Source organism: Bombina bombina, chromosome 10 (genome assembly GCF_027579735.1).
Source record: "Bombina bombina isolate aBomBom1 chromosome 10, aBomBom1.pri, whole genome shotgun sequence".
In the NCBI taxonomy this organism is placed as follows: Eukaryota; Metazoa; Chordata; class Amphibia; order Anura; family Bombinatoridae; genus Bombina; species Bombina bombina.
Genome location: NC_069508.1, coordinates 169,252,312 through 169,278,639, shown reverse-complemented (window position 1 = coordinate 169,278,639; position 26,328 = coordinate 169,252,312).

The window sequence follows — 26,328 nt, the reverse complement described above, 5'->3', positions numbered from 1 at the left end:
CATTAGAGCGCACAACATGTCTGCAGAAATCCTCGGTACAGTTGTCTAAGGAATACAAAGGCATATGCACACACAGAGTGGCTCTGAGCATCTGCACGTGGTCTGCAGGCAGCTAATAGCTACAGTCTGACAGCTCGTACATTCACATAACTGTGCCGGCGTTCTCATTTAAAGCCAACTCCCTAGGGAGCTTTGTTTGTTTGCGTACTAGCTTGTTTTTGCATAAAAAGGTTAAATGAATGACACAAGCAGTGGAATAAAACTCATGCAGTTCAAGTTGTTGGTGCTCCGAAAACTAAGTCAATGGGAAAAATTAGCGTTGTCCCTACAAAACAGGGTAATAAAATTATACATAGCGACAGAAGCAGGCTAGCCAAGTTGTACAGTATAGGGTCATGACTGTTATAAGTCTTGCTACTGCTTAAAGAGACACTGAACCCTTATATCAGTAATTAAAGAGACACTAAACCCTTATATCAGTAATTAAAGAGACACTGAACCCTTATATCAGTAATTAAAGAGCCACTGCACCCTTATATAAGTAATTAAAGAGACACTGAACCCTTATATCAGTATTTAAAGAGACACTGAACCCTTATATCAGTAATTAAAGAGACACTGAACCCTTATTAAACAAGGCTCATTTAACATTTTCATTATGTTAGCACAATTTATTAGGGTTTATAATTCAAGAGCAGTACAATGATACATCTCTTAAAAACCTGGTGGAATCTATGTACCTGGTTTTCTATGCTGTGACAAATTAACGATGGATGTAAATGCTGTAATCAAACAAATTACTGTGTAGAATGTTGGAAGGTCAGTCCAGTTACACCATACTTAAAGTGACAGATTTTTTATATAAAATCTTTAGTTATTTGTAATAAAACAACTTTGCAGTTTCGTTATTTATTTTGCCCCTTTTTATGTAATTCAGCTCTAAAAGTTGAGGATTTTCTAATACTCAGAACTTGAAATACACCTGCAGACTTTTCAAGGCTATCACTGCTACATATATGCCCCTAACTGGCATAGCTGATAACAAGTGTTAAATAGTGCACTTTATACCAACATAATTACCTTGGCTAGCCTTGTTGTCTGCGGACTAATGCTGCATCCAGGTGGATTCCGAAAAAAGCAGGGTGGTGAAAGAATACATCCAGGAGGATTCTTTTACCACCCCTTTTGCTTTCTCTCCCCCCTCTCTTTTGCTCTCTCTCCCCCCCCTCTCTTTGCTCTCCCTCTCCCCCTCTCTTTTGCCTCCCTCTCCACCTCTCTGTTGCTCTCTATATCTCCCCTCTCTTTTGCTCTCTATATCTCCCCTCTCTTTTGCTCTCTCTCCCCTCTCTTTTGCTCTCTTTCCCCTCTCATTTGCTCTCTATCCCCTCTCATTTGCTCTCTCTCCCCTCTCAGTCTGTGTTGTTAATAAAAATAATAATAATTGAACTACAGAAAAAATAAACAAATAAAACCTAATCCCTATGAAAATAAAACACTAAAAAACCTAAATTATCCATTGCCCTGAAAAGGGCATTTTTTTGGGCATTGCCATTAAAAGGGCATTCAGCTCTTTTGCTGCCCATCCCTAATCTAAAAAAAATATATATATTAAAAAAAAAACTAAGTCTAACCTCCAAAAATGTAACCAAAGTTACAGAAAATTAAAAAATATCTATTACACTAAATAAAAAAATAAATTACCAATGTTTACAAAATTAAACCTAATCCCTATAAAAATAAAAATGCCCCCCCAAATAAAAACACCACCTACTCTAAGAATAGACTACGAGTAGCCCTTAAAAGGGCTTTTTGCAGGGCATTGCCCCAAGATAAACAGCTTTTTTACATTAAAAATACACAAAGTCCCCCCTAACAGTAGAACCCCCCACCCACCAAACCCCCCAAAGTAACCTAACACTAAAAAACTAAACTTCCCATTGCCTGAAAAGGGCATTTGTTTGGGCATTGCCCTTAAAAGGGCATTTAGCTCTTTTACTGCCCATCCCTAATTTAAATAAAACAAACTCCCCCAAAAAACGTTAAAAAACCTAAGTCTAACCCCTAGGTTGGTACTCACCGTTCCTGAAGTCCAGCGGAGAAAGTCCTGTTCAGGCGGTGAAGTCTTCTTCCATGCAGCGACCTCTTCTTTCTTCTTCCAGAAAAAAAAAATCAGTTGCAGAGTGGAGGGCGGAGCTGAAGACCGATGACCACAGAGCTGAAGACCGGAGACCCTGGAGCTGAAGACCGGCGACCCTGGAACTGAAGACCAGTGACATTGGAGCCATGGAGGATAGCCAATAGAATTTCAGTAGCTTTCATCCTATTGGCTGATTTAAACAGTCAATAGGATTTCAGTAGATCTCATCCTATTGGCTGATTTGAATTTGAAGAATCAATCAGCCAATAGGAATTCAAGGGACGCCATATTTAATTGCGTACCTTGAATTCACTATTCAGTGTACGGCGGCGATCGTATGAAGAGGATCCTCCATGCTCCATGGCTAGGCGGTCGCCGGTCTTCAGTTCCAGGATCGCCGGTCTTCAGTTCCAGGGTCGCCGGTCTTCAGCTTCAGGGTCTCCAGTCTTCAGCTCTGCCCTCCGCTCTGTGCCGGATTGTTCCTGGAAGAAGAAAGAAGAGGTCGCAGCTTGGAAGAAGACTTCACCGTCTGAAACAGGACCTTCTCCGCCAGACTTCAGGAACGGTGAGTACCAACCTGAGGGTTAGACTTAGTTTTTTAAGTTTTTTTTTGGGGGGGTTTGTTTTATTTAGATAAGGAATGGGCAGTAAAAGAGCTAAATGCCCTTTTAAGGGCAATGCCCAAACAGATGCCCTTTTCAGGGCAATGGGGAGCTTAGGTTTTTTAGTGTTAGGTTCTTTTATTTTGAGGATTTGGTGGGTTGGGGGTTTTACTGTTAGGGGGGACTTTGTGTATTTTTATTATAAAAGAGCTGTTAATCTTGGGGCAATGCCCTGCAAAAAGCCCTTTAAGGGCTACTGGTAGATTTTTCTTAGAGTAGGTTTTTTGCGATGTGTGGGTTTTGCAGTTTAGGGGTTAATAGGTTAATTATGTTTATTGCAATGTGGGGGTTTTGCGGTTTAGGAGTTAATAGGGTAATTAGGTTTATTGCGATGTGGGTGGTTGATGGTTAAGGGGTTAATTACTTTATTATTTTGCAATGTGTGGGTTTGCCTTTGCCGCATCCCGGTGGATTCAGAAAATGGATTCTGTTGGTTGCCTCGCGCTGCCAACGTTCCATTGAGGATGTGTGCGCAACTGCCGACAGCGAATTACAAACGCAATTATAGTATAGATACTTTTTACCTCTGTAATTACCTTATATCTAAGCCTCTAGAAACTGCCACCTTATTTCAGTTCTTTTCACAGACTTGCATTTTAGCCAATCAGTGCTGACTCCTAGGTAACTCCCCGTGTGTGAGCTCAATGTTATCTATATGGCACACATGAACTAACGCCCTCTAGTTGTGAAAAACTGTCAAAATGCATTCAGAAAAGAGGTCGCCTTCAAGGTCTAAGAAATTATCATATGAGCCTCCTAGGTTTAGCTTTCAACTAAGAATACCAAGAGAACAAAGCAAAAATGGTGATAAAAGTAAATTGGAAAGTTGTTTAAAATTATAATCCCTATCTAAATCATGAAAGTTTATTTTGGACTAGACTGTCCCTTTAACAATATTTTTTGTCCCCATACATTTGTTCATTCATTGACTTGTTAAAGTGACCTCTGATTTATCATATTTCTGACTAATACAAAAAACATCAAACATGCACAAGTTTATAACCCGTGAGTCTCACCCCTCTCCCTACAGTCTTTTTTATCCTTATGAAATTTAGCTTTCAAGACTGCTCTTTGTCAGTATATATAATTATGCTCATTAGTTGCACGTCAGTTGCTCTTTTTCATACATCACTATGGAAAATGCAACTGTTTATTGCTTAATGATAATATCAAAGTATTTGAGTCAATGTACAATGGTACAGGGTTTGCACACTGCCACCTGGAGAATTCGCATCCATAAAATTCAATAGGTATTAATCTTCAGAAAATGAAAGAGATTTGGTAAAACACATTATTATGTTTAACACAAAGGAATCTGCTATGAAAATATTTATCCCTTTCATACAAAGATCAAACAACCTGCTTAATGCATTAACATTATACTGCCAAGTTGTGCTGTAAAGTGTAGCATAATATGATCTCTGTTTTTATTTCCCAGTTTTGTTAGGAAATAACCGATTTTCTTTTAAGTTTATGTGTGATGAGGGCAGTCAGTGATACAGTCATGTTAATTAGTGAGGGCTTAGCGCACAACGGGTTCTACCCATAATGCGTATCATACCACCATGCTATTATATTGGCCACTTTCGAGAGTTGTTAATTTTGAGTCGGGTTAGTGTCGCTTCTAGTGCACTATTTAAGGCGCCCATTCCCTTTCGTTAGCGCCCATGTAGAGGACTGTTCCTGGGTGACTAACTCTATCCTCTGTGTTTGCTGTTCCTGTTGATGACTTCTGCTGGCTTCTGGCTTTTAGACTCTGATTAGGTATTGTGGTTCTTCCCAAAAGTTTCTGACTTTGGCTTAAACATTGTTTTCACTTTCGGATACCGATTCTGTACTGACTTTGTCCGCATTGTTTGACCTTTGGCCTGAACTAACTACGAAATTGTTACACATCTGAATTTTTCACGTTCTGGGTGTCACCCTTTGTGCTACGGCAGTGTGTATACTAAGTCACTTCTAAACCAAAGGGTCCTTTCCTGGACAGACTTTACTTCTCCTGTGACATGGACATTCTAAGAGACAGATTATGAGTGGAGCAGAAGTAAACTTTTTGTGCTCTAATAGTAAAAGGTTTTTGCACGCACATAAAAAGCCGAACTCACAATATTGTGTGCTCGTTTTCTTATTCCCCCATAGAAGTCAATGGAGCACAAAAGTTGAAAAAACTAACACCATAAAAGTGCACAAACCTGATCGCATTTTGTCAAGTGTGCTAACCAAACATGAAAATATGAATATTTCACATTTTAATGTTATTCACATAGAGGAATATGTTCTATTTATTCATAAATACATATTTGTACATATATCTGATTTTGGTACAATATATATCTATACCTATATATAGCTGATTATATATCGGTATAGATATATACAGATATACAGTACATATATATATATATAAATAAATAAATATATATGTATATATATATATATATATATATATATATAGGAATATCTATTTATAAATACATAGAACATATTTCCCTATGTGTAGAACGTTGGAAAAGGCCTGATTTTGAACAAGGCCTGATAAAAAGATTACACTACTGGCACATCCATCAAACGTTTATGTAGCAAAACTGATAAAGCAGAAATCTGACCCTTCAGGGTACTGACTGACAATCCCTTCTCCAGGCCTTCCTGAAGAAAAGATACAATTCTAGGAATTCTAATTCTACTCCAAGAGTAGCCCTTGGATTCACACCAAAAAAAGATTTTTATGCCATATCTTAGGGTAAATCTTTCTAGTAACAGGCTTGCAAGCCTGAATCATGGTCTCAATGACCGACTCAGAAAAACCACGCTTATACAGAATTAAGCGTTCAATCTCCAAGCAGTCAGCTTCAGAAAAATGAGATTTGGATGAAGGAAGGGACCCTGAATCAGGAGGTCCTTTCTCAGAGGTAGTCTCCAAGGTGGAAGAGATGACATCTCCACTAGGTCTGCAAACCAGATCCTGAGAGGCCACGCAGGGGCTATTAGCATCACTGACACCCTCTCCTGTTTGATACTAGCAATGACTCGTGGAAGGAGAGCAAATGGAGGAAACAGGTATGCCAACTGATAAAAAAAAAGCAAGGAACCACCAGAGCATCTATCAGAATGGCCTGCGGATCTCTTGACCTTGAACCGTACCTTGGAAGCTTGGCGTTCTGACGGAATGCCATCAGATTTAACTCTGGCAACCCCCATTTGAGGACTAAGTTGGAAAACACCTCCGGATGGAATTCCCACTCCCCGGGATAAAAAGTCTGTCTGCTCAGAAAATCCGCTTCCCAGTTGTCTACTCCTGGAATGTGGATGGAAGATAGACAGCAATTGTGGGTCTCTGCCCACTGAAAAATCTGAGTAACCTCCTTCATGGCTAAGGAACTCCGAGTTCCTCCCTGGTGATTGATGTAAGCCACAGAGGTAATGTTGTCTGACTGGAACCCAAAAAACTGGGCTGAGGACAACTGAGGCAAAGCCAAAAGAGCATTGTAAATTGCCCTCAACTCCAAGATGTTAAAGGAAAGAGCAGACTCCTCCCGAGTCCAAAGGCCCTGAACTTTTAACGCATTCCAGACTGCTCCCCAGCCCATCAGGCTGGCGTCCGTAGTCATGATCACCCAGGAAGGTCTCCGAAAGCATGTGCCCTGAGACAGATGTTCCTGAGAAATCCAACACGGGATAGAGTCCCTTGACGACTGATCTAACTCTATTTTCTGAGATAGATTTGCATGGTCGCCATTCCATTGTCTGAATATGTACAACTGGAGAGCTTTCAAATGGAATCGAGCAAAAGGAATGATGTCCATGGAATCAACCATCAGACCGATTACCTCCATACATTGAGCCACTGAAGGATGAGCAGTAGCCTGAAGAGAGAGGCAAGAGGCAATGATTTTGTTTTTTCTGACCTCTTTCAGAAAAATCTTCATCAATAGAGAATCTATTGTCCCTAATAATACTAAGCAGGGGAAAGGGAGCTTTTTTCCAGATTCACATTCCATCCATGAGAACAAAGAATAGACAACAATATCTCTGTGTGAGATTTTGCTTGTTGAAAAGATGGTGCCTGAACCAATATGTCGTCAAGGTAGGGTGCCACAGCAATTCCACGAGAACGGATCACTGCCAAAAGAGCCCCCAGAACCTTTGAAAAAATTCAGGGAGCCGTGGCTAGACCAAATGGAAGGGCCACAAACTGGAAATGTTTGTTCAGAAAGGCAAATCTCAGGAATCTGTGATAGTCCCTGTGAATAGGAACATGAAGATACACATCCTTTAGGTCTATGGTTGTCATGAACTGACCCTCTTGTACTAAAGGAAGAATGGAGCGTATAGTCTCCATCTTGGAGGATGGAACTTTGCAAAACTTGTTTAGACACTTCAAGTCTAGAATGGGATAGACAGATGTTGTATACATTTAAAGAACGCCTCTCTCTTTATCTGGTCTGCTGATAATCTTGAGAGATGGAAAAGTCTTGAATTCCAATTTGTAACCCTGGGATACTATGTCCAGAGTCCAGGGATCTGGGGCATCTCGTATCCAGGCTTGAGAAAACTGAGAAAGTCTGCCCCCCACCTGATCCGATCCCGGATCCGGGGCAAACCCTTCATGCTGATTTGGAATCAGCTGCAGGTTTCTTTGATTGTTTCCCCTTGTTCGAAGAATGATTGGGTTTCCAAAAAGACTTGGATTATTCCTGCTTGGAAGAAGAAGGGGAAGGCTTTCCTCTGAAGTTACAAAAGGAACGGAAATTCCTCTGACTTCCTTTAGGACTATTCTTCTTATCTTGAGGTAGAAAAGACCCTTCTCCCCAAGTAATATCAGAGATAATTTCTGCCAAACCAGGTCCAAACAAGGTTTTGCCCTTGTAAGGAATCGCACAGAAGCTTGACTTTGGAGGAAACGTCTGCAGACCAGGATTTCAACCATAATGCCCTGCTGGCTAGGACAGCGAAACTAGAAGTTTTAGCTCCTAGTCTAACAACCTGTAAAATGCAATAAAGGAATTAGCCAATTTAAGAACTTTAATCCTATCTTGAATTTCATCCAAGGAAGTCTCTACTTGAAGAGAATCAAACAAGGCATCAAACAAATAAGATGCCACACTAGTCACGGTGGCAATACACACTGCAGGTTTCCATTGGAGACCTTGATAAACATAAATCTTTTTCGAATAAGCCTCCAGCTTCTTGTCCATCAGATCTTTAAAAGAGCAGCTATCCTCAATAGGAATAGTGGTTCTCTTAGCCAGAGTGGAAATAGCCCCTTCAACTTTGGGTACAGTATGCCAAGGGTCTTTATTGGAGTCCTCGACAGGAAACATTTTTCTTAAAAATAGGAGGAGGGAAAAAAGACACCCCTAGTTTCTCCCATTCCTGTGAGATAATCTCCCTAGCACGATCTGGCACAGGAAAAACCTCTGAAGTGGAAGGTTCATCAATTAAACTATTAAATTTACTAAATTTCTTAGGACTGACAACAACAGGGGTAGTAGAGTAATCTAAAATAGCTAAAACCTCCTTTAACAATACACAAAGGTGTTCAAGCTTAAATCTGAAGGATACCACCTCAGTCTCAGAAGAAGGAATTATACTGTCCGAATATGAGATTTCCCCCTCAGAAAGTCCCGATGTATCTTCCTCATCAGACTTATGACAAAGGGCAACTTGGGAAGCAGAACTGAGGAAAGTCACCTTACTTTCTGAATTTCTAGATTTCCTCTTGCGTTTTCCCTGTAATCTAGAATGGCAGCTAATGCCGCAGATACCGCTGAAGATACTGGGCAGCAATTTCTGCTTTTAAATAAACTCCACTAGGAGTTATAGAGGAACCATGGGGCACTGCATGTGATGCCACTGAAGCTTGGGACGTAGCAGGAGAAAGCTGAGGTATTATTTTAACAGCATCATCCTGAGAAACATTAGGCTCAAAAATGTTATCTTTATTTTGCAAGGTTTTCTTGACACATGAAGAACAAAATTGAGTACCAGAAATATCTGGTTTTTCAAACCGGACAGTTTAAAATGTTGCATCGTTTTATTTTACAGCAAAGGGGAAATTAATAAGCTGCTGAAATAGAAAATTCAGCCTTACTTTCAGTTTAAACTTGTATTGTTTTTTCAAGTAAATATGTGTCAGAAAATAAAGCCTAATAAAAACATTTTACCCTTTCTTTTTAAATGAGTTTAAATGTTAGTCTTATACATGATATAGTGCCTGCTTCATGCCCCAGTGTAACCCATACAACAGGATTATCTATGTCCCAATAAAAAAGTAGTGTCTTTTAATTTGTTAAGTGCATGGTCTCCCCAACTGGAAGAAAAAGCACTTACCTGCTCCGCTGTCTGGCATGTAGACAGTTACAAGGTATGAGAAGACACAGTTTCTCACAGAGACCTTTGAAAAAGAAAGAACAGAGTAGCCAACTCTGGCTTTCTACACTAGGGCAGCAATTATTAGGAAAACGCAGTAAGTTCCTCTTTACAGGTTCCTAACTGCTTTAAAGCCATTACTATTCGACTACAAGAAATGACGTGGAATACGGCTATACCCCAAAACTTGCTTGTAGATGAAATCAAAATTTTTCTTCAGACACCTAAACCTCACCTCTTCCATGCACCAAAGGCAAAGAAAATGACTGGGGGTTGTGGGTAAGGGAGTGATACTTAGCAGTTTAACTGTGGTGCTCTTTGCCTCCTCCTGCTGGCTAGGAGTGATATTCCCAACAGTAATTATTCAATACGTGGAGAAATCTTAGGAAAGAAATATGCTTTTACATGTTTTCATCTACTTGAATGCAAAGGGCTCTAATGCACTTGTACATATATGTCTATATTTGTATAAATACGCAAACATCCGTGATAAACCCAATATCACTCCTGCGTAACTGTTAGCCCACCACTCGTAATTTGGCCCTAAATCAGCTAAATATTTGTTTTCCCAATTGCATTAAAGTTTGCTGAGTGAAAACTAAGTGGCCGAATTATCAAATTCTGAATGGAGCTTGATGCTCCTGTTTTCCGTGCGAGCCTTCAGGGTCGCCAGAAACAGTAGTTATGAAGCATGGGTCTAAAGACCGCTGTTCCATAACTTGTCTGCTTCCTCTGAGTCTGCAATCTTCAATCCGCCCGATCCTATATGACACCCCTTGCTAGCAGCCGATTGGCCGCTATATCGGATCATGTCCACTTGCACCTTAATAAATAGGCCCCTTAGTATTCAACATTGGTAAGTTTACAGGATTCCAACACATTAGAAGCACAGCCATTCCATTTGTTTTAATTCTATTTATTTGTCTTTTTTTAATGTATATTACATGCAGGTAAATGAAAATTGGTGTGTACTGTCCTTTTAACTTAAAGGGACAATAAAGTTATAATTAGACATTCATGATTAAGGGAGGTCATACAATTTTAAAGACCTTTCCAATTGAGTTCTATTTAGTTTGCTTCCTTCTCTTGTCATCCTTTGTTGATGGGTTTATCTAGGTAAGCCCAAAAACACAAAAGCACCTGGGTGCTAGCAGCTGATTGGTGGCTGCATATATCTACTGATTGTCTTTGGCTCACCCATGTGTTCAGTTAGAAACCAGTAGTGCATTGCTGCTCCTTCAACAATAGAATGAAGCAGATTTGATAATAGAAGTAAATATATATGTACAGGTGGCCCTCGGTTTACAACGGTTCAATTTGCACCGTTTCAGAATAACAACCTTTTTTCTCAGTCATGTGACTGCTATTACAAAGCATTGAGAAGCAGTGCATTGATTAAAATAGCCAGTAGGTGGAGCTGTCCGCTTGTGTTACAGCAAAGATATGCAAGTCAAGCAAGCTGAAATTAATCAGTTTAACCAGACCTGAGCTATCGAGCAGCTTGCAAAGGAACAAGATCTTCCAGTCTATAAATCAGTCCAGATTGGAATGCATTGAAAGAACTGTTTGCAGAAAAATGCAAGTAAAGTCTGTGTTCTGTGATTATTTTATTTGGTTTATAATGCTGTTTAGCATTTAAAGTCTTCATTTCAAAGCTTTAAAAACAATGTATTAGGTGTTACTTATACCAATTTTGAGAGGGGCCTGGAACCTAACTCCCTCACTTCCCATTGACTTACATTATAAAATGGGTTTCAATTTACAGCGGTTTCGATTTACAACCATTCCTTCTGGAACCTAACCCCGGCGTAAACTGAGGGCTACCTGTATGCTTTTATATATATATATATATATATATATATTTATGTGTTAATACATGTATATATTTATATATTCATATACTGTACATTTATATTTTACATTTGCTTGCGACTTACCCACTTCGCTGCGCTAGGTTCTCTGCCTTGCCTCACAGCACGAGAACGAGGCTCCCATTTGAGCCTATGTAACCATGCGCTCGTGAGCGCAAAGCTTCCCTACAATGGGAATGCAAGGTCGCGTTTGCATTGCGCCTCACCTCTAATACCCGCGTACAATTGCATGCGCTGTTATTACAAGTGTAGCGTAAATATCATGCTTGCGAAAGCAATTTTGCGCTCCACTTCTAATCTGGCCCAATGTGTCCTTTGAATATATAGATAGATAAAATATGGAGGAATGAGCTTATGTTTTGAGGTATTAATAAGCAAAAACACCTATTTTAAATACAAAAGTAAATCTAAAGAAGCAATTTCTAATGCATTTCTGTAGCTGGAATAACAAATCACTGGAAATGTATAGTACAATATCTCTTTAATCCAGTCCATTGCCTCTGGCTCAGTACAGTACTTTTCTGAGATAAGGAGTTTGATACAAATAATTCTATGATAAATAATAATGCTGTTTTTAACATTCTAAAAGGTATTTAATTAGTTGTCATGGCTCTCCAATCTTACTCTGAAATGTGTCATGGAAATTATGCTCTTCAGCTTTGGTGACATTTTGTTTTAACCTATAATGCAAACATGGTAACATATGCTTTAGGGCAGAGCTTTCCAAACTTTTCATGTTGGTGACACACTTTTTAGACCTACATCATTTTCGCGACACAGTAATTCAGTTGTACTAGCAACTAACTTGTTTTAAGAAATACGGACACATACATAAATTATATAATAACGAAATGCATTTACAAGTAACAGTATGTAAGTATGTGCAAGAATTAAAAAAAAAAGTTTAATAACACCAATAGCTACTTACTATTTTAATGGAATGTATGAGGTTGATGGGATGAACACAGTTACTGAATATTTAGTGGACACTCACATTTAGTTTTGGATTTAGTTGAGACACTCGCATTTCATCATCAAGCATTTTTAAGCTTCCTATCCATATATCAAGTGCAGGAGCAGCAATGTACGACTGGGAGCTAGCTGCAAAAAAAACAAAACACTTTGACTTCTGACTTTAGCTCAGCGTTTAAGCTGCTGCCCTCAGAGCTCTGCAAATTCGACTGACCACTGCCCGTGCTGCAAACACACTGCTTTCCCACTCACTGTCTACACGTGCAGTCACAAGCCGATTGAGGAGACTACACGAGCAGTCAGAGCCAATGTGCCGCCAATGGGAATAGTTTCAGTTCCTGCTTAACAGTGTCAATAGGTTAAGATGATCTGTGACCCACTAGGTATCAATTACGTTTCAACCACATGATTTCCATAGCAGGCAGGCGGAAAGTCGGAAAGCAAAAAAAAATTAATAAGAATTTTAAATAAAAAAAAAATTGTGCTGAAGCAGGGACACACCTACACACTGCTGCCGACACACTAATGTGTCACGACACACAGTTTGGAAAGCACTGCTTTAGGGGATACTTTAGGGTCTTGGGAACATATATACAGAGGATTAAAGGGATGCAGAAGTCCAAACTGTCCTATTTAAATCAGTAATAGTACTGTTTGATGCTTGATTTATGATTAAAGATGCAATTTATTATAGTTAATGTTTTTATTGAATTTATTCTTGTTTAACTTTAGACTACATGCATGTAGGTTTTGCTAGGCTGTACAGACTTACAGTCCAGTGACTATTGTTTCCTGTTATGTTATGAGCCTCTATATGTGATATTTTGGGGTGGGGAACTTTTTTGCTTCCAGAAATCCACTTAATCAGTAGAATTGGATCATCAACAAACGCACAATATAAAAAGACAATGCAAAAGCACTAAGTAGAAAATTTAACAAAACCTGGATGGGCAGGGTTTGCTTCCGCGAACTTGTCCACTCTGATTCACAGAAAGAGGGCAGCAATACGCTGCTTGCATTTATCATTGCATATCTGCTTGTGCAATACCACCCCCTGCTCACGCTAGCCCAGTGGCTTGCAAGTAGGGGCTGTCAATCACCCTGGGCGAGCATGTCCAGGGTAATTTTAATTTGCCCACTAAGAACTGGCGTAAAGGTTTGGAAGCAGCAATCGGATGAGTATATTCTGTGAATTCTTGCACTTGCTCAGTAGCAGCTGGTGCCTCAGAAAGTGTGCATATAAAAAGATGATGCACATTTTGATAAAGAAATTGATTTAAAAAGTTATTTAAATTTGCCTGCTCTATCTGAATCATGGAAGTTTTATTTGGCTTTAGTGTAAATTTAATTCTAGGGTTTTGTGTTCTTTCAGTACCAAATGTTGAGTGTGTTTAGATTTGAAGCCATTTTGCTCTGGAAGTCTTTCACCTACTGGCAGGGACACCCTTAGCATTTGTGGGGCCCTGGGCAAGACAAATTTGCCCACAGCCCAACACTCTTAATTTCCTCCCCCGGATGTTCTGCCACTTGTATGGCCCACCCGTGTCCCAACATTCAGTGTTTACTATATAAAGAATCATAGTATATATTACACCTTCTGATACCATAAGCACTTCATAAACTAAATACAGGTTGTTCATTGCACCTTATCATACCCTCACCCCTGACATTTTGGGGGCCCCAAGCTCAGGGGGCCTGGGCGGGTGCCCCTCTCACCCTGCCCAAAGGTCAGGCCTGCCTGCTGGCTATCCAGTTGGTGTGGACTGACTACCTGACCCTCCTTTGTGTTCTAAACTTTGTCTGCTTTGATTTTAACACCTGTTGAGACTGGCCCTTGTTCCCCTTCAGGCTCGCCGGAAACAGCAGTTATGAAGCAATGGTCTAAAGACCGCTGCTCCATAGCTTGTCTGCTGCCTCTGAGGCTACAGTCTTCAATCTGCCCGATCCTATATGATCGCGCTGATTGACACCCCCTGCTAGCAGCTGATTGGTCTCAAATCTGCAGGGGGCGGCATTGCACAAGCAGTTCTGGTGAACCTCTTGTGCAATGATAAATGCTGACAGTGTATGCTGTCTGCATTCAGCGATGTCTGTCAGACATGATACGCTACAGCGTATCATGTCGAACAGACATTGGTAAATCTACCCCTGTCTCTCCTCTTTTGACCACCATCTGGGTTCTTGATTCTGATTCCTGCATTACCTTCTACTGAATTCCTAACCTAATCAATGACTTAGTAGATATTTGAGGAGCTCCTTCAGTAGCTAAATTCATCCCTTTCCTGTAATTAGAGCTGACATTTATAGCAATGCAATATAACTTATAAGCAGCCTAAGCAGCCTCCTACGGCAGCCAAGTGGTTAAACAAAAAGCCAGTGATAGTTTAGTGAGAACACCTAGCATGATCAAGTGATATGACTTTTATGTACATTTTATTTCTCACCAGTTTGCCTGAGACTTTGTGAACCCAATGCTGTGTTTCATAAATATGGTTTGTGCACACAAGCTGAAGAAAATCCATTCTAAGAGCTGAAGCAACAATGCAGAGACTAAGTATTAGTGATTAAACAATCTGTGCATTTAAAGGATAATCATAAAAATAACCGTCCAATGGCTTCTCAGATCTCAATAGAATGCACCAACAACTTTTAATGTATTTTTCTGAGCTTTGGATCAATCATTTTTAAAGCAGAATAGTTTGTAATGGTTCATGGAATACATTAAAGACCTTTACGTTTCTTTATGAATTGAATTTAAGTGTTTCATATTTTGAGATTCTATTCTGAAAGAAAAGGGCTATATGTTGTGTTTTGTTACTCTGATGGCAATTTGTAGATGTTAAAACAGACCTATTGATGACTATACTTCTGCCTAACCACATGTTTTAATTGTAAACTTTTTTATTTCGAGATAAAACAATAATTACCTTAAACACCACTGCTAAAACGAATGCCCCGCACAGCTGCCATCACCACAGTGCAATCACAGCAGGACGTCATAAAATTGTTTTTTTTACAAAACCAATTTCAGATTTATTTGGAATGAAGTGACACATAACAGAGACCCAAGCACTGTATATAACAAAGGCAGACTGTACTTAAATAAAATTATACATTTTTTTATTAGTTTGAATTTGATTGTAAACATGCAAAGAAATGACATCTAAATGTTACAAATAGCAGATTTGGTATTTATATAGGTCTGCTCTTTTACGCTCTGTGAGTATTACTATGTGAGATCTTGGAAATATCTCAGTTGTAAATATATGGTGCACAATGCCCCCCCCCCCCCTCCCTATTTTGATGAGATATATTGAGTTATAGTGATCTTAATTCCAGGAGAGGAGCAGCCTTTGTTTTGTTTTGTTTTTTTCTTTCATCCTTTTGGTTCCAGATGACTTTGCTTTCCTTTCAGATCTATGTTTACTTAAAGGGACATGAAACCCAACATTTTTTATTTCATGATTCAGTTAGAGAATACAATTTTAAACAACTTTTCAATTTAGGTCTATTATTTAATTTGCTTCCTTCTCTTGTTATTAGACATGTGCGTTTCGTTTCGGCCAAATTTAGTTTTCGACAGATTTTAGCCAATTCAGAGATTCAAATGCATCCGAATTTCCAAATCGGCACCATAACTAAAATCCAGAAAAATTCCAAAAATGAATAAATTAGTTTCCAAATTTGCGGATCCATTATTTATGTTCGGAATTTTTCATTGTTCTAATCTAAACCGCAGTTCCCCGACATCGCCAACACTAACTGAATCACTAAATAAAGCTATTAACCCCTAAATTGCTGTTCCCCGACATCGCAGACACCAACTAAATCTCTAGATAAAGCTATTAACCCTTAAACCACCGTTCCCAGACATTGCAAACACTAACTAAACCTATTAACCCCTAAACTGCAGTTCCCCGACATAGCTGACACTAGCTAAACCTATTAACCCCTAGACCACAGTTCCCCAACATCACAACACTAACTAAAGCTATTAACCCCTAAACCACCGTTCTCAAACATCACCAACACTAACTAAACCTATTAAACCCTAAATCGCCGGCCCCCACATCACAACAACCTAAATTAAACTATTAACCCCTAAACCTAACACCCCCTAACTTTAACATAATTAAAATAGACCTAAATTAAAGTTAGAATTATTAACTAACAACCTATTTAAAAATAAATACAAACTTGCCTGTGAAATAAAAATAAAAACTTACACCTAGATTACGAGTTTTGCGTTAGAGGCTGTGCGGTGCTAATGAGCAGTTTTCCCTCACCGCTCACTTACCTGCAGCGCTGGTATTACGAGTTTTCAGAAACCCGTTGTTAAAAGACAAGAAGTGAGCGTTGAGCAAAAAATTGCTCTTTACCGCACTCCAATACCAGCGCTGCTTAAGTCAGCGGTGAGCTGGTGTAACATGCTCGTGCACAATTTCCCCATAGGAATCAACGGGGAGAGTCAGCTGAAAAAAAGTCTAACACCTGCAAAAAAGCAGTGTAAAACTCACTAACGCAGCCCTATTGATCCCTATGGGAAAATAAAATTTATGCTTACACCTAACACCCTAACATGAACCCCGAGTCTAAACACCCCTAATCTTAGACTTATTAACCCCTAATCTGCCGCCCCCGACATCGCCGACACCTACACTATAATTATTAACCCCTAATCTGCTGCTCCAGACACCGCCGCCACCAACATTATACTTATGAACCCCTAATCTGCTGCCCCTAACATCGCCAACACCTACATTATATTTATTAACCCCTAATCTGCCGCCCCCAATGTCGCCGCTACCTACACTTATTAACCCCTAATCTGCCGCCCCCAACGTCGCTGCCACTATATTAAAGTTATTAACCCCTAAACCTAAGTCTAACCCTAAACCTAACTAAATTATTCCTATTTAAAACTAAATACTTACCTATAAAATAAACCCTAAGATAGCTACAATATAACTAATAGTTACATTGTAACTAGTTTAGGATTTATTTTTATTTTACAGGCAAGTTTGTATTTATTTTAACTAGGTAGAATAGTTATTAAATAGTTATTAACTATTTAATAACTACCTAGTTAAAATAAAGACAAATTTACCTGTAAAATAAAACCTAACCTAAGTTACACTAACACCTAACGCCATCCGGCGTGGAGCGGGTCCATCTTCAAGACATCTGAAGCGGAGCATCCTCTTCATTCAACGACTAAAACAGAATGAAGGTATCTTTAAGTGACATCATCCAAGATGGCGTCCCATCCATTCCGATTGGCTGATAGAATTCTATCAGCCAATCGGAATTAAGGTAGAAAAAGTCCTATTGGCTGATGCAATCAGCCAATAGGATTGAACTTCAATCCTACTGGCTGATCCAATCAGCCAATAGGATTGAGCTTGCATTCTATTGGCTGTTCCAATCAGCCAATAGAATGCAAGCTCAATCCTATTGGCTGATAGGATTTTTTCTACTTTAATTTCGATTGGTTGATAGAATTCTCTCAGCCAATCGGAATCTAAGGGACGCCATCTTGGATGACGTCAATTAAAGGTAGCTTCATTCTGGATGAAGACTTCTGCCCGTCTGGAGGACCACTTCTGCCCGGCTTGGATGAAGACTTCTGCCCGTCTGGAGGACCACTTCTGCCCGGCTTGGATAAAGACTTCTGCCCGTCTGGAGGACCACTTCGCCCGGCTTGGATGAAGGCATCTACCGGTAAGTCGATCTTCAGGGGATTAGTGTTAGGTTTTTTTAAGGGTGTATTGGGTGGGTTTTATTTTTTAGATTAGGGTTTGGGCGGCAAAAGAGCTAACTGCCCTTTTAAGGGCAATGCTCATCCAAATGCCCTTTTCAGGGCAATGGGGAGCTTAGGTTTTTTTAGCTAGTATTTTATTTGGGGGGTTGGTTGTGTGGATGGTGGGTTTTACTGTTGGGGGGGGTTGTTTGTATTTTTTTTTACAGGTAAAAGAGCTGATTAATTTGGGGCAATGCCCCACAAAAGGCCCTTTTAAGGGCTATTGGTAGTTTAGTTTCAGCTAGGGTTTTTTTTTATTTTGGGTTTTTTTTTATTTTAACAGGGCTATTAGATTAGGTGTAATTAGTTTAAATTTCTGTAATTTGTTTATTATTTTCTGTAATTTTGTGTTGTTTTTTTGTACTTTAGCTAATTTAATTTAATGTAGGTAATTGTATTTAATTTAGTTAATTTATTTAATTACAGTGTAGTGTTAGGTGTTAGTGTAACTTAGATTAGGTTTTATTTTACAGGTAAATTTGTCTTTATTTTAACTAGGTTGTTAATTAAATAATTAATAACTATTTAATAACTATTCTACCTAGTTAAAATAAATACAAACTTGCCTGTAAAATAAAAATAAATCCTAAGCTAGATACAATGTAACTATTAGTTTTATTGTAGCTAGCTTAGGGTTTATTTTACAGGTAAGTATTTAGTTTTAAATAGGAATACTTTAGTTAATGATAGGAATATTTATTTAGATTTATTTAAATTATATTTAAGTTAGGGGGTGTTAGGTTTAGGGTTAGACTTAGGTTTAGGGGTTAATAACTTTAATATAGTGGGTGCGACGTTGGGGCGGCAGACTAGGGGTTAATAAATGTAGGTAGGTAGCGGCGATGTTAGGGCCGGCAGATTAGGGGTTAATAATATTTAACTAATGTTTGCGAGGTGGGAGTGCGGAGGTTTAGGGGTTAATATGTTTATTATAGTGGCGGCGACGTTGGGGGCGGCAGATTAGGGGATAATAAGTGTAGGTAGGTGGCGGCGACATTGGGGGCAGCAGATTAGGGGTTAATAAATATAATGCAGGTGTCGGCGATGTTGGGGTCAGCAGATTAGGGGTTCATACATATAATGTAGGTGGCGGCGGTGTCCGGAGCGGCAGATTAGGGGTTAAAATTTTTATTTTAGTATTTGCAATGCGGGAGGGCCTCAGTTTAGGGGTTAAAAGGTAGTTTATGGGTGTGAGTGTACTTTTTAGCACTTTAGTTATGAGTTTTATGCTACAGCGTTGTACCATATAACTCTTAACTACTGACTTTTAAATGTGTTAGGACTCTTGACAGGGTATGGTGTACCGCTCACTTTTTGGCCTCCCAGGACAGACTCGTAATATCAGCGCTATGGAAGTCCCATAGAAAAAAGACTTTACGAAGTTTACGTAAGTCGTTTTGCGGTAAGGCCAAAGAATTGTGCGGTACACCTAAACCTTCAAGACTCGTAATACCAGTGGGCATAAAAAAGCAGCGTTAGGACCTCTTAACTCTGCCTTTTTTACCCTAATGCACAACTCGTAATCTAGCTGTAAGATAGCTACATATAACTATTTACTAACTACCTAGTTAAAATAGATACAAACTTACCTGTAAAATAAAAATAAAACCTAAGCTTACACTAATAAAACCTAACATTACTAAAAATTAAAACTACAATTACAAAAAATAATAAACACTAAAATTACAAAAAATAAAAAAAACTACCATTACAAAAAATAACCAACAAAATTAGCCAAAAAATTTAAAAATATTCCTATTCTAATACCCCGTTTAAAAAACAAAACAAAAAAAACACCCCAAAATAAAAAACCCTTATCTATAATAAACTACCAATAGACGTTCAAAGGGCCTTTTGTTGGGCATCACCCTGAAGTTAACAGCTCTTTTGCAAAAAATTAAAACAAACACCCCCTAACATTACAACCCCCGACCCCCCAACCCACAAAATAAAAAAAACCTAACAAAAAAAAACTAATCTACCCATTGCCCTGAAAAGGGCATTTGTATGGGCATTGCCCTTAAAAAGACATTCAGCTCTTTTACTGCCCTTAAAAGGGCATTCAGCTCTTTTTCAGCCCATTTAAATAAAAAAGCCCTAATCTAAAAAAAAAAAAAAAAAAACACCTAAAAAAAACTAACACTAACCCCAAAATCAGTACTCACAGTTGCTGAAGTCCGGTGAACGATCTTCATCCCAGTGGCGAAGCATCTTAATCCAGGCGACTCCATGTTCATCCATCACGGGACTGGCATCTTCTTCTTCATTCCTGCCGAGGCAGAGGTCCAGGCAGAGGTCCATCGGTCTGATGTGGAGGTCCTCTTCATGTGATCGTCTGCCGCACACTGAGGATTCAATGCAAGGTACCCCTTTTATATTGGCGAAATAATCCAAGGTGAAACCAGCAGCCACAGGTTCAACCTTATCAGGCTAGGTGCACGCAGGAAAAGGCTGGCGCCCCCCCAGCTACACAGTAATCAAAATGAACAGTCATCAGCACCTATCAATGATGAAAATGTCCTTTATTTAATACACATAAACGGATAGTTATGCAACGTTTCGGGAACGCAGTCCCTTAATCATGCATGATTAAGGGGCTGCGTTCCCGAAACGTCACATAACTATACGTTTATGTGTATTAAATAAAGGACATTTTAATCATTGATAGGTGCTGAGGATTGTTCCTTTTATATTGGGGTATGATTGCATTCCAATTGTTTGAAAATTTTAAACAGCCAATAGGATTTAAGCAGCTCTCATTCCTATTGGCTGATTTGAAGAGGATGTTTCGGCAATCGCCGGCATATTAGTTATGTTTATTTAAATCGTTTTTTCGGATCCATTCTTATTCATATGCATTATTCTTTTCTAAACTTCAGAATAGAATAATGCAGATGAATAAAGAATGGATCCGAAAAATCAAACGGATCCGAAAAAATTATTTAACTTAACTAATTTGCCGAATTATTATTTTTTTTAAACTTAACTAAACTAATTTGCCGAAACGAAATTATTTATTTAACTAATGAAAACAAAACAAATATTTTAGCGTTGCACATATTTACTTGTTATTCTTTGCTAAAAGGTTTATCTAGGAAAGCTCAGGAGCAGCAACGAACCTAGGTTCTTGCTGCTGATTGGTGGCTGCATATGTATATATATATATATATATACCGATTGTCATTGGCTCACCCATGTGTTCAGTTAGAAACCAATAGTGCATTGCTGCTCTTTCAACAAAGCATACTAAGAGAACAAAGACAAATTGATCTGAATCATGAGAGAAAATATTTGGGTTTCATATCCCTTTAATATCATATTTCTTAAACTGAGTAACTTAAAGAAAGTGTTGACAGTATAAGAATAGATTTAACCTTTTGATGGTGAAGTAAGAGTCCCTTAAATTAACACCTAAATGGCTGTAGCCTCTGGAGGGCAGGAACTACTCCCCCCTCCAATCTGGTGCAAAGAGACTCTAAATAGCATCTTTAGCAAACTCAGGATACTCAGCAGCCTCACAACTGTGCCTAGTTCTCTTGCTAAAGCTGTTACTCACTCCCTTTGAACTTTGTTCTCCTTTACCTTCAGCCACAGCCTTTTCAGTAGCACCTATAACCATGTGATGTCACATCTAGGTGACCTTGCACGGCAAAATCTTGAGCTCAGCAATCTCCATCTGGTCTCCCTGCAACCCACTGGTAACATAATAGTTACAAAACTCCTGGAAACCAATAGAATATCATAAGTAACACATTACAATACTGTGGAGTTAATAAAGAATGGATAAATAATCATCCTCAGCCACCAGTGGTCTAAAACCCTGTGGGCTCTAAATACTCATTGTATAAAATGTGGCTAATCTGGAACAAACAACAATGAACAACAATAAACTGATGGGGAAGCGAGGAATAAACAGTTAATTTTAGCCCTCTAGGATACTTTTTTTTTGCTTCTCCCAGATTCTGATACTTTGATATACTACTCTAAAATATTTCATTTTAAGCTGCTTACTGCTAAGTAGTCATTTCATTGTCATTTGTTTAGAGACTTTAAATTAAAATAGACTTTTAAAAAAAAAATACGACATGGTCACTACATATCATTAAACCTATACGGCTAGATTATAAATTGAGCGCAAAATATCACTTTCACAAAAGCAATATTTGCGCTCTACAAATGTGCGCTGGTATTACAAGTTATATGCAATGCGAACATGACCTCACGTTCGCATTGTGCTCTCACTTGTAATGGCTGGTTATTTATCTCATACCCATAAATGGGCAAATTTGTCTGTTTACGGGCACGTGATAAATTAATGCTCCACTTGTAATCTAGCCCTAAAAGAGGTATTAGATGATTTAAACCAACATATTGTGAGATTCAGCTTTAATATTTTTTACTTTACACTGTACTTTAGAAATTCTTATGTATGACTTGATTTTAAATCTGGTTGCCCCAGGACCTTTTCTTACTGACCTGGATGTTCCAGCTCATCCCCATATTTATGGTGAAGCATTTCACCTAGAATGTTATCTGGCTGTTTCAGGTTGTATAGACAACAACAAGCTATATGATATTTATCACCATTTTGTTAGAGTACTGCAAGATACCATTGAAAATAGAAACAGGAAGTGACATCATTCTTTTAATATGTAGCAAGAATGTTGTCTAGCCCACAGCTGATAACGTTACTAGATTAGCCAGTTACAAATTAAACTTTACATAAAAAGTCAGTAGTACAACTCTAGCTTCTTTTGTAACATACTTATAATATAAAGCTGTACTTAGCCTCTGATTTGTGCATATACTCTAGAGCATAAAAGTGAGTAACAGGCATAGTAATGCACTGTGCGTTGGCACCACTAAGCGCATGGCTTGGCTCCAAGATTGGCACAGTGCACATGCACATTGTGTGAATTACAGAAATAAAAAAATGGATTACGTAGATTTTTGAATGCACTTTATACCACCAAGCTAAAATAACATGCTAATGCTATACTGCCTTATCATATTATTATTTATGAACCATTTTTCATTATTTTGATTTGTGTCATCATTTGAGTTATGATTGCTTGTGTATGTTCATGATTGACATCTCTGTAAGAACTGTAATCATACCAAGTACAGTATTTTTGGATTTTGTTTAGTATTCAGTTACATTTTGAATAGCAAAAAAATCTATAATTTATACAGACTTAATTAAAAATAATTTCTAAAACTGGTAAGGAAATTAGATGATTACACTTTTAAAATACGTCTGAAGGTCAAATATTGTAACTGTCTACTCAAGTCTAATGATGGAAATTGGTTACAGATGTATTATATTTTATGTCTTGTTAAGGTTCCCGCATATTGTCCCCAAAGTGGCACCAATTCTTCCTGGCCTTTACAACAACGTAAGATGTGTGCAAGGTCCCATCAGAAGGTCTCATTAGTAAGTAAGTGACCTTTGACGGGAAAGTATCAGGAAAAGGCCTGTGTTCAATTAGCACAGCAATTTGTACATTATATTTTGACAAGAGACTGGAAGCTTCAGAGACAATTTTGTTATCAGAAGGTCAAGACTTGAACCACAGAGAAGAAAACACATCTGTCTTGAAAATTTAGCACAAATGCTAATAAACAGAACATTAAACAGGGTCTCATTTGCTTCCAGTTAATAATATTCCACGGCAGGTCTCTGAGATTCAGGGGAATCTTTTTTTTTTCACAGGTCTTAAATCACATGTGATAACAAATGATTTTCTGTTTTTTTAGCTAAAATTATGGAAATTGCTGTTGACAGCATATTGCCTGAAATTAATTTATAGACGAGACTGGGAAATGCACTGTTCTGTTCATTTCTGTGTTTCCCTAAACTAATTATCGGAGCCAAATTCACAAAAAAATAATTAGATTTTGTGTTTCCAGATACTTGCGCTGCAAGTAAGTAGATCTTATCAGACAAATAGAACATTAACGTTGCAGTTTCAGATGATGTTAGCAGACGTGGGTGTTTCTTGGGAAGACTCGAGAGCTGTGAAATCCCTTCTCTAAGGTTTAAGCAACTCAGTGGGAGTACGATCTGTTTTCTACTAATAATAGTGATGAATACTAAAGTTTGGACCAAGCACCCCAATAAAACTACAAACATAGTTCTTCTGTTTCCTTATTAACCCCCCATTTTGAAAAATAAAGCCAAGGGCATGTAACCTGTATTTCATTATATTATAAATATTAAAGAAAGCTCTTTTTTTTCTCTTTCAGATCCAATCATCTTAAAATGTTTTTCTGACTTCTAGTCACTGTCTTGGTAGTGTCAGGCTAAGAAAAAGGTGACATCACCCAGTATCAAGTCTGCTGTATTTCAAGGTATATGAATAAACAAAATGTGAAGCCAAAGAGGCCTATTTATCATATTTCTGTCGGACCTGATCCGACAGTACGGATCAGGTCCGACAGACATCGCTGAATGCGGAGAGCAATACGCTCTCCGTATTCAGCATTGCACCAGCAGCTCTTGTGAGCTGCTGGTGCAACGCCGCCCCCTGCAGACTCGCAGCAAATCGGCCGCCGGCAGGGGGGTGTCAACCCGATCATACTCAATCGGGTTGAATTCCGGCGATGTGTGTCCGCCTGCTCAGAGCAGGCGGACAGGATTATGGAGCAGCAGTCTTTAGACCGCTGCTTCATAACTGGTGTTTCTGGCGAGCCTGCACAGGGCGCTATAGGTCTAGAATGCTGCTATAGGTCTAGAATACAAGTCAAGCGCAATTGATAGTGCAGGGTGAGTTATCTTTTGTGCAACGCTACACAAAGAATAACTACCTGGTATTATAAGTGAATGATTAAATATTTTAACCAAAGCACCTTAAAGGGACATACAACACAAATTTGTCTTTAATTATTCAAGTTGTTAAACAACTTCCCAATTGACTTCTATTTGTTATTTTGCTTTGTACTCTTGATATACTTTGTTGATTTTGCTGCTCATGAGCTTGCCTAGATAAACCTTTCAGCAAAGGATAACAAGAGAAGTAAGCAAATTAAATAATAGAAGTAAATTAGAAGTTGTTTAAAATTGTATTTTCTTTCTGAATCATGAAAGACCAATTTTGGGTTTCATGTCCCTTTAATTAAGATGGGCAGCAACAGTAAAATAACAGCACCTGCCTGGGCCCAATACTTTCATCAGGCGTAAGGATAGGAGAAGGTGCAATGTAAGAATACAGATATATTAAATTATACAGACACAATACCAACTAGAAAACACAGTTGTGCTTATAGTTACAGACTTGAATTTGTTGGGGCTACACAAATTATATCATAATCTTTAACATATAACAGCATCAATAATATGGTGCAGATTTGCTCAGTTCTCTTGGTATCCTTTGTTGAAAAGCATGTCTATGTAGGCTCTGGAGCTGGGAGCTAGCTGCTTATTGATGGCTGCACAAATATGCCTTTTGTCATTGACTTACCAATGTGTTCAGCTAACTTTTCATAGTGCATTGCTCCTCCTTCAACAAAGGATACTAAGAGAATGAAGCAAATTGTTAGAAAAAGTAAATTGGAAAGTTGTTTAAAATGTATGCTCTATATGAATAGTGAAGCATGTTTTGGGTTTCATATCCCTTTAAGAGGTTTGAAAGTGGCAAAGAATATGTCGGTTTTGTTGGATTCCAAGTTTCAATCCCCATAACAAGTACTTAAAGGGTCAATCTACTGCATAAATGTTATTGTTTAAAAAGATACATAAACCCTTTATTACCCATTCCCATGTTTTGCATAACCAACACTGTTATATTAATACACCTTTTACCTCTGTGATTACCTTGTATTTAAGCTTCTTTTGACAGCCCCCGATCTCATGACTTTTTATTTATTATCTATTGACTTACATTTTAGCTAGTTAGTATAATGTCATGCACAACTCCCCGGGAGAGAGCACAATATTATCTATATAGCTCACATGGATTAGCAGTGTCTTGTAAAAAGCAAATAAAAAAGCATGTGATAAGAGGCTGTCTGTAGTGGCTTAGAAACAGTCAGAAATTTAAAAGTTTAAATGTTATATATTAATATATCAATGTTGGTTGTGCAAAGCTGGGGAATGGGTAGTAAATCTATCTTTTTAAACAATAACACATTTGTGTTGACTGTCCCTTTAACAACCAAAACCAGATTTCTGGAACTTTTCTATTGAAAATTTGTTTGTGGCTATGGGCTTTTAGTGGCCAAATCCATTTTGGATTGTAATCACTTCAAAAAACACACTTCCCATATGAGCCAAAACTGAATTACCAGGAGACACTTTTGGAAAGATTGGAATCAAGCCCTTAGTATTAGTATTTCTTTAAAAGGATATGAAAGTCAACATTAAACTGTCATGATTCAGATATAGCCGCATTTTTAAGAGACTTTTCAATTCACTTTTATTAACAAATTAGCTTTTTTCGCTTCATATTCTTTTGTGGCTATGGGCTATGTACGCTCAGGAATAACAATGCATTATGGGAGCTAGCTGCTGATTGGTGG